At 39.8% G+C, this 9,335-nt stretch overlaps 1 protein-coding gene across 4 annotated transcripts in view; it reads left to right on the forward strand.

Annotated features, from left to right (window-relative positions):
- The window catches only part of ADD3 (adducin 3), a 195,324-nt gene that overhangs the window by 40,680 nt on the left and 145,309 nt on the right, over positions 1-9,335 (forward strand). Inside the window, exon 2 of one of the 4 annotated variants that reach the window (XM_021714343.1) lies at positions 7,563-7,753. The exons of 1 other annotated variant lie outside the window; for it this stretch is intronic. The gene's annotated coding sequence lies outside the window, so the exon portion shown is untranslated. Of the gene's footprint in view, positions 1-7,392; positions 7,754-9,335 lie in introns of those variants that run through there. 2 more of the 4 variants (XM_021714344.1, XM_021714342.1) reach the window with 2 other exon arrangements.

Consider the following 9,335-nt stretch of genomic DNA (forward strand, 5'->3'; position numbering starts at 1 on the left):
TACTATGCAGCCATAAAAAAGAACAAAATCATGAATTTCGCAGCAACCTGGATGGAACTAGAGTCTATAATACTGAAACAAATATCTGAGTACCACATGTTCTCACTCATATAGTGGACCTTGAACATCTATCATAATACTATAAAAAAAGACTGACAGTGGTGGGAAACTATGGGGGGGTAGGAAGGGGAAGGGAGGTGGGACTAACGGTAGTCAATATCTGTCTGGGGATGGGGAGACACCCCTTATTAACTAGGGTGCCTTGGTTGTATACCTACCCATTAACTGTACCCCACAATTTTATAATAAAAAATATTAAAAAAACCCCCCAAAACCAAAACAAACAAACAAAAAGAGTTAGAATCACTCTGGATTGATTCCTCTCTTTCTTGCCTCTCCCTCATCTACCACATGCACTCCATCAGCAAGTAACGTTTGGTCTACCTTCAAAACATACCCTTAAACCATTCACTTCTCTTCTCCACATATACCCTTACAAGACGACTCCATTTCTTCTTGTATAAATGACTTTCAAAGCTTTCCAACTGACTTCCCAGCTGCTAATCATCTCTCTGGAGTTTATTCTGCACACAGCAGCCAGTAAAATTCCAAAAATACAGATAAGACTACATCCCTTCTTTGCTTAAAACCTTCCGAATTCCTCACCCTGATCTGCCAGACCTACATGATCCAGCCCCTGTCCAGCTCCCTGTCCTAACCTTGGACCGCTCTCTTCCTCCATCACAGTGCTCTGCCACCATGCCTTGACCTTAGTCACTCACATCTACCAAGCTTGCTCCTGCCTCATGACTTTTGAACTTGTCTCTCCAGCTGCCAAATACAGATCATTCAGGTCTCAGCTCAAAGTCACCTCCTCAAAGAAACTTTCTTCATCTACCCTAACTAAAATAGCACCCCAACCCCAGCCTCGCCATTGTCAATGGTCTGTTTTATTTTCTTCTTAGCCTCTAGCATCTGAAATCACCCTGTTTATCAATTTGTTTACATATTAACATCTGTGTTTTCCCAGTGCAATGAAACCTCATGAGCACGGGGATTTTTGTCCATTTTTGTTCCCTGCTCTGTCCTATCCCCCAGAACAATTGCTGACACAGAGCAAGAGTTCAACAAATACTGTTGCCTCAATGAGTAAACTAAGTGAGTGAATTAAAGGGAAGTGACTGGAAGTGAGCTGACTTAAACCAGTTCTTAGCAAATGAAGGCTGTGTTTCAGGGTTATGGATTTGGGGACTACATACGTTCTAACTTTGTTCTGCACAAACTCTTCACTCCAGGCAAACAGGCTTACGTGCTATTCTACCAACATCTCACACTTTCCTGTCCTTGTTCAGTGAGGAGACCTAAGCAGTGCATTCACCATGAACATGGCCCTCAGCAACGTACTGTGGGACTTGTCTCAGAAAGCTCATATCCATGCTTGCTTCTGCCACAGCTGTCATCAATAGGCCCTTCTCCTCCATCTTTCCCATCAAAATTCTGCTTTCCCTACTCAGAGACATCCTCCCTGTTTTTCTAGCAGGAATTGACCTCTACCTGACTCCTGACTCTTTTTGGACTCTGAATATTCCTGACTCTGGTGTGCTGTACTTATCAATGTGTGCCTTGGGCAAGTTATTTAACCTCTCTGAACCTCAATGTCCTCATTTGAAAAACAGGATCAATGATACTGATTTACCAGGACTGATATCATGATTAAATATAACATATATAAAACTCCAAGCACAGCGCTTGGCACATTCTCGCTCATTAAATGGTAGCTGTAACATTATGTCTTCTTATAGTTGACAAAGCTATAACTCTATCTTAATAATTATTAAAATAGGAAAACATTATTGATAATAAAACAGTTATTTATTGAATGTCTACCATTTGCTAGGATTTTTACATTTATTATCTCATGTGGTGATTTTGCAATCTAGTTGTTTTATACATCTGTGTTTTATTTTCCAGCTAAATGTTTAGGGCATAGGCTGTCTTGAGGTTTTTTTTAATAATCTTCCCACTGCCAGACTAGTGCATTGTTCATAACAAGTACTCAAGAACTATTCGTTACAAATAATGATTTATAGCTCTGAGATTTAGTGACTTGAATTATGTCAGAATATGCTGATCTGAAAAATCAGATCAATTTGGTCTGCAATTTTTGTGTAAAAATTTGAGTTTGGATATGTCAGCTGCTTAAATAGTGTGCTGACTCAAACTCTGCCTTCCATTTATTCAACAAATAACTTTTGAACACCTACTATTTGCTATGCTCTGGCATAGGCAAGTAGTAAAGGCTTCTAAAATAGGGAAATTAATGGCATTCACATGCCGATATTTCTGGCATGTTTATAAACTCCACTTTTGCAGTTGCTTATTCTTCCCAAGAAACTGGCTCACACTCTGGAATCTAAGCACTTAGAGAATATATAGAACATACAATATGATGAACAGTTAGGTTCTGCAGTCAGACAGCCTGGCTTTGAATCTCATCTCTGCTAATTCTTTCCTTTGAGATCCCAGGCAAATTACTTATCATGTCTAAGACTTGGTTCCTTCATCTGTAAAATGAAAATAAGAATATAGTAGTATTCACCTTTAAATGTTATTATAGGTACAAAGTAAAATAATGCATATAAAACGTTCAGTTTTATGTCTTAAGAACTTAAAATTTTTGCTATCATTACATCACTAGATCATATTACTCTACCAAACATACACACTAGACAAGAATTCTCCTGGAAACTCATTTTTGAACAAGAAGGGAGGGAATGAACACATATTAAGTTCCATAATGTGTCAGGCATCAGATTAGAAGCTTCCATATGTAATGTCATTTAACCCTCACAACAATATTGTCAAATAGGTGTTATCTTTCAGCTGAAGATACTAGGACTCAGAGAGTTTAAATATTTTGCCTGTTTACACAGCAGCAAATATGCAGTCAGGTTTGTCCTTATCTGAATCCCTCTCATATAATGACAAAGGAGTCACCTATATTTCTGTCATCATGTCTCTGAAATTCTCCACACACTGCATCATTTCCATAGGATAGCAGTGCTCAAACTGGTGTACATGAGGATTACTTGGGGTGCTTAAGAAATTCTCAATCCAGGGCCCCACCCTAAAAGATTCTAGTTCAGTAAATTTAGGGTAGGTTCTATAAATTAGCATTTTAGGGAACACCCCAAGTTCTGTTGCAAGTGGTTCCTGATCATATTCTAGAAATAGTCATAGGATTAAAACACCTAGCTTTAAGATCATGTAATATACATCTTAGAGATGAGCAGCTGAAGTGTGAAGGCACATGGCCATCTGATGAAAAGACGAATATGCAACTAATGTATTTTAGAATTCACAAAGCAATTGCATCCTTGGCATTCATTCATCTTAATGGTTTCTTTACATAGGAACAGGTGACTCTGAAATTGAGTTCATACGAGTTTTTATGTCCTACCTATGAGGAGGCCTCCCATTAGGAGCATCTTATTTTTAGCAGTTGTTTTCTTATTTATTGAGTTATGGTGATTTTAAGTCACCAAATAGAAAAAGAATAAATGAAGATACACACAAAAAATAAAAGAGGACCCTGAGGGTGATGTTTCACTAAATTTATGGAAATGTCTTAGGTCTGATTTCTCAAACAATTGTATAAGGATCTTTCAGGTATTTCGCTGAGATAATTCCTTTAAAATAAACCATATAGGTCACATAGTGCTAATAAAATATGTTGATGAATCCTTGAGTATTGCCCTGATTATATCTCCTTGGGGAATGGAGACCTCATTAGCATGAGTTCCATGTCAGTCCTCCCTGCCTTGTTCCCTAAGTACTTTTCAGTTAGGCCTGGCATAAAAGGATGATCAAAATGTACATAGCATGCCCAAGTTTCAAATGAATGGTTTGTCTAACCCCACTGATTAAATACATGACATTACATAGTGTTAAAAGGCTGTTGTGCCTCATTAAGTTTACTTTCTCTGTCAGAGAGCTTTAAAAAAGGTAAATTTGGGGGGGTGGGATAGGGAGAGGATTCTATAAATTTTTGGTTCTTCATATTGCAGGTGCATATTTCCCAACCCAGGGGAAAATCCTCAAAGCTGAGAAGTTGTTAAATTGGGAGCAGCAGGGTGTGTGTGTGTGTGTGTGTGTGTGTGTGTGTGTGTGTGTGTGTGTGTGTAGAAAGAGAAACCTGTTTGATTTCTACAACAATAAGTAGTAAAACAGGTTGCTTAAAGTCCCTTGAACTACATTACTGATTTAAAACACATCTGCTTACAATAATATTATACTTACATAGTGCTTTGAAAAGTTCAAAGCATTTTTACATTTATTATCTCATTTGAACTTCACAACTTTGTGAAGTACATACAGCAGGTATTATAATTCATCATTTAAAAGATAACTAAAGTGAGGCACAAGCATATCAAGAAACTTGTTTAAGGTCACATAACCAATTGGTATCACAACTAGAACTAGAACACCAGAATTTTGAAACTTAAGCCTGTGTTTTCTTGGCAAAACACGTCTCTGCTACTGCTTGATCTATCGAGTCCATGCGGAGATTTGTGGCTACAATTTAATTGGAGAATACAAATCAGGCATGCCCAGAGAGCTCTACAGAAAGAAGATTGTTTCTCTTAGATCATGACTGTGTTAGAAAAGGGAGGTAAAGAATGGAGTCAGTTGTTTTGGACAATGCAAATTAAAAACAAACAAAAACACTTTGTAATCAGTTTCTGGATATTTTGGGGCAATTCATTCATTAAATTGTGTATTCATTTTTAAAAGTATCTATTAAGTGCCCTTATATAAAAGACTGTGCTCTCTTTGAGAAGATATAAAGAAATGCATTTAATTTGAGGAGGGGAATGCTTTGAAATATACAGATAATCACCTTTTTACTCATTGTTCATTACCACCTGGTAGATGAAATGAAAAGTCATCCTTGCAGAGAAGCAAGGAAAACAAAAACAGATGAAGGAAACTGGGCAACTAATTTCTTTCAATTCTCTCCCCATAGGAGGCATTAAAAAAAATAAGGTGATAAATTTCCTGCAAGGTACACAAAACACCAAATTTGCTATATTGTCTAATATAACACAGATTTTTAACTCTAATGCTTCATTGAAACTAGGGAAACTGGGTTAGGTTAGTACCAGGTTCTCTATCACGAATACCAAATCAGGATTTAAGGGGAACATGTTATTATCTAGCCCAAAGATTTCTTTCATTTCTTTTTTTTTTTTTTTTTTTTTTTGAGTTGGAGTCTCACTCCTTTGCCCAGTCTGGAGTGCAGTGGCATGCACGCTTACAGCCACCCCAGCCTCGACCTGCTGGGCTCCGGCGATCCTTCCGCTTCGGTCTTCCGAATAGCCGGAACTACAGACACAGTTCCATGCCCGGCTATTTTTTATTTTATTGTAGAGACCAGGTCTCATTCAAGTTGCCCGAGCTGGTTTCGAACCCGCGGGCTCAGGCAATCCACGCTCCTCGGCCTCCCAAAGTGCTGGGATTACAGGCTGAGCCACTGAGCCCAGCCCTCAAAGCTTTCAATATCCAAAAAACGCGCCTCCAAAGGCTAGAAATAAGCCTCTACAATACTTTCTCTTGCCTGGTTCCAAGAACTTTTCTTTTTGGCAGGACAGCTTGTAGATATAGACAAAAGGAAACAGAGGCCCCAGTTGGATGCAAGGGAACAACCAACAGAGTAGTTGAAGGGCCCTGTCATTTATGTGGAAGATAGGAAAGAGTTTGTTAATGGTAGTATGGGTTTCTCCAAATGCCACTTTAAAAAATTTTTTAAATTTTATTTTTAACATTCCCTTGGACAAATTTCTTCACTTTCTAACACAAACACCTCCAAATCTGAAGGCAATATAGATTAGTACTTACATATAAGTAGTTGTTGGATATATTTCTTTAATTTATACTGTATGTACACAAATAGTGTCATTGAGTGAAATTACTTTCTTTTTGGTTTTGTGACAGGTCCTGCTCAGCCCCCAGAGTGGGTATATGAAACTGTGTATGCTTGCACATATTGTTTATTTGCCTTGTGTGTGTGTGAAGCGTGGAGATTTAATGTTAACCTGGCTCTGTCCCTAACACTGCCCCATTCTGCTTCTCCAGGTTTCTATGTTTTCCACCTGTAAAATTACAGGTTTGGAGTAGGTGAGCTCTAAAATCTGTTCCAACTCTACTATCCTATGATGCTCCAGTTATTAAATATGTTTTAGTTATTATTTAGCATACATTATAAAACTTCAGTCAATTGATATCCTTAACAATATAGTAGGGCCCTGCTTCAGAAAAATTGGTGATAGGACAAAATCATAATTCAGATAAAATTAAGTTATTTTTAATTTTGCAAAATAATTAACTCTGATTATGCATTTAAAATAAAGATTTACTTTTAATCCAAGTTTTCAGGAAAAGTAATTTAGAGTGGGACACATTTGCATTAAATAACAAAAATATAAACATATGAATGTCATAAGATCACAGTATTTTGGAAAGCTAAAGGAGCCTGGGAAATTTCAATCCAATTTCTTCACTATATAAAATAAGGAACTATAGACTACATAAGGTTAATTACTTATGCAAGATCACACAGATACATAACTAACAAAGACTGCAAAGAAAACCAATGGCAAAATATTTTCCGTATTTCTAATTCATATTTTGAGACCACACCTCTTAATTTACCTGTGGAAAAAAATTATAGATGGTCAGGCTTAAATCAAGGAATATTATTAAAAATAAAATTTAAGGTTATAATGGAGACATTCATGTGTGGACACATTATATTTTAATAGCCTAAATAATAGACTCACATGAATTTAAAGTCAGTTAATCCACTTGAGTTTCTTATTTTGCTGACCTTTGAATTGCCACTGAAATAGCACAGTACGCTGCTATTATTTTCTAAAATTTTTTTAGATATTATATTTTTAAATAAAAGTGTGATTTTTTACAACACGAGAACACGTTAAAATTTGTCAATAATATATTTTCTAGTACTCGCATCCACTGAAATTCCTGGTATGCTTACAGGTGTTAGTAGGACTTCAACCCATTGCTCCTAGTCACAAAAATACATTTTACTTCATTAATCTTCACATTTTTGTATTAAGTACTTAATAGTCTCCCTTTATATCGTTATCATTTTAGTAAAATGATCGGAAGTTAAATATTATCACAAATTACTAATCAGTTTCAAAGCACACAGCTTTATTTTTGCCCTTAACCCCAGTGTTCGAAGTTAGCAGGGCTCTTTAAAACTGGTGCTTCTAGCAGTTCATTGACTCACACTAAAATCACTGCCACCGTCCCTCAATCACCCAGATAATTTTAACCTTGACCTCCTACAGCTGTACTGCTTTACTCAGTCCAAAAAACTCCCTGGTCCCACCCTTTCTGTCTCTTACGAAGCAACAGTGGAGAGGAAAAACAAAACCCATTCCTTTAAGAAAGATTCTGCCTCCCCTCTTATAAGCAAGAGCCTAATGGTAATTGTGGAGTCTAAGTCCCTAAGTCACACACTTTATACTACTCAGCATCGGGAGAAGCCGCCGCCGCCGCCGCCGCAGCCTCTGCTGCTGCTGCTGCTGCTACCGCTGCCGCTGCTGCCGTTGGTCTGAGGCTGCAGTGGGTTTGTGTGCAGCACTGCAGAATCCACACCTAGAGAACAGAAGACACGACACGCACATCTACCACCCGTCACAAGGAAGCTTTGAATCTTCAGCGGGTAAGCAGATCTTTTATCCATTTTGTCCAGAAACTGTGGGAAAGGGAATGAATGATCATGGAAAAAAATTGTTCAACAGACATGCTTAAAATGGATTATGTTAATTTGTCTTCCCTTGGTGGTGGTGGTGGTGGTGGGGGTCTAGATTTGTAACTGGTAAATGCCTTGTATAGTAGAGACTATATCCTGATAGGTGCCCTTAGCTTACTTTTTTTGCTATTCATAAAAAGGCTAACCTTGCTGCATGCAAAGCTTTTTTTTTTTGCTTTTTAAATGCAAGAAAATATCCAGCCACTCCCAATCTCTCTCAAATACTGCAGATATTTTTTAAATGCTAAATAAAATGACAGACTGAGCATTTTCTAAATATTGTTTTGTCCCCAAAGCTAGGAAGCCTTCTTCAAGATTATTTAGGAGTATTTAAAAATAATAAGGCATGGTTGGATTTTGAGCAAATGGGAGATGGTGGTAGACTAACATTTCTATAGCCATAGTCCAGTGGAGAGAGAAAACGAGGATAGATGAATCACAGTTCGTGCCAAGACAAGATTCATTTTCCACACTTCATATGGGGAAGAGGAAACTACATTTTAATTAGCACATTTTTAGGGAAGAGGGAGGGGATGAAGATGAGGAGGATGGCGTGAGGTATTTGAGGGGGAAGAGAAGACCTGCAGACGAGGAAGGAAATGGACTGTTGCCAGTGCCTTGGAAACGAAGGGAGACAAGGGTGGGGAGTGAAGTTTGTTGTGTGTTAGGGTGAGGTTGACCCAAGGGGCAGGAATCACGGGAATGGGGCTCGGAGGGGAGTGCTTGCGAGTGTACTCGCACCCGTGGAGGACATGTGTGCAGGAGGGACGTGCAAGTCGTGGGTGGCAAAAAAAAAGTGTGCGCACTGGGAGGTCTATTTTGAGAATGAGTTGGGAGTGAGAAACGTGTCTGGGCGACAGGGGTGCGCGGCCCAGTGTCACCTGTGGATGGATCCACAGCCCTGCAATTGCGTGCTGCAAAGTTTGCCCGGCCCTGGATTTATTTTGCGGATTCCTGGCGATGCTTCGACTTTTCGTCTTAAAGAGGTCAGCTCTCAAAAGGTTAAACAGGCCCGGGGACAGGGAAAGGAACACCACACATGGAACAGAATTGAGAGCCCCTTCCCTACGCCTCTGTGGGGGGGTCGCACCGAACGGCAACAGTGTAGGGAGGAAAACCCAGGCCCCTCCTATGGGGGTCTTGCCGAGGTTGAACCTCAGCAGTGGCCTCCCCCTGAAGACCCAGCAGCCAGTGTGGGCGGCGGAGACAGACTGAAAGCGGCGGCTCAACCTCGGGAGTGGGAGTGGGGGGGCACGTTCAGGTTAGGGGGGAAGATATTTCCGAGGCTCCCCTCCTCCCCCTTGCGGTCGAGTTTCTGCTGGGGTCGTTTCCCACTCCAGCCCTCAAGGGACGTCGCGCATTCATAGCCGGGGGAGGACGCTGAAGAGGCGCCAGGCGGCCGCCGCGAAACAGGCCCACCCGGCTGCTGGGCCTAAAAGCCCCCATCACCACCGCTTCGCCGACTTAGTGCGGGAGCACTGGGAGGAGGCCG

This window comes from Carlito syrichta, unplaced genomic scaffold, assembly GCF_000164805.1.
Source record: "Carlito syrichta isolate Samal-C Ts95f unplaced genomic scaffold, Tarsius_syrichta-2.0.1 Scaffold305628, whole genome shotgun sequence".
Taxonomy (NCBI): domain Eukaryota; kingdom Metazoa; phylum Chordata; class Mammalia; order Primates; family Tarsiidae; genus Carlito; species Carlito syrichta.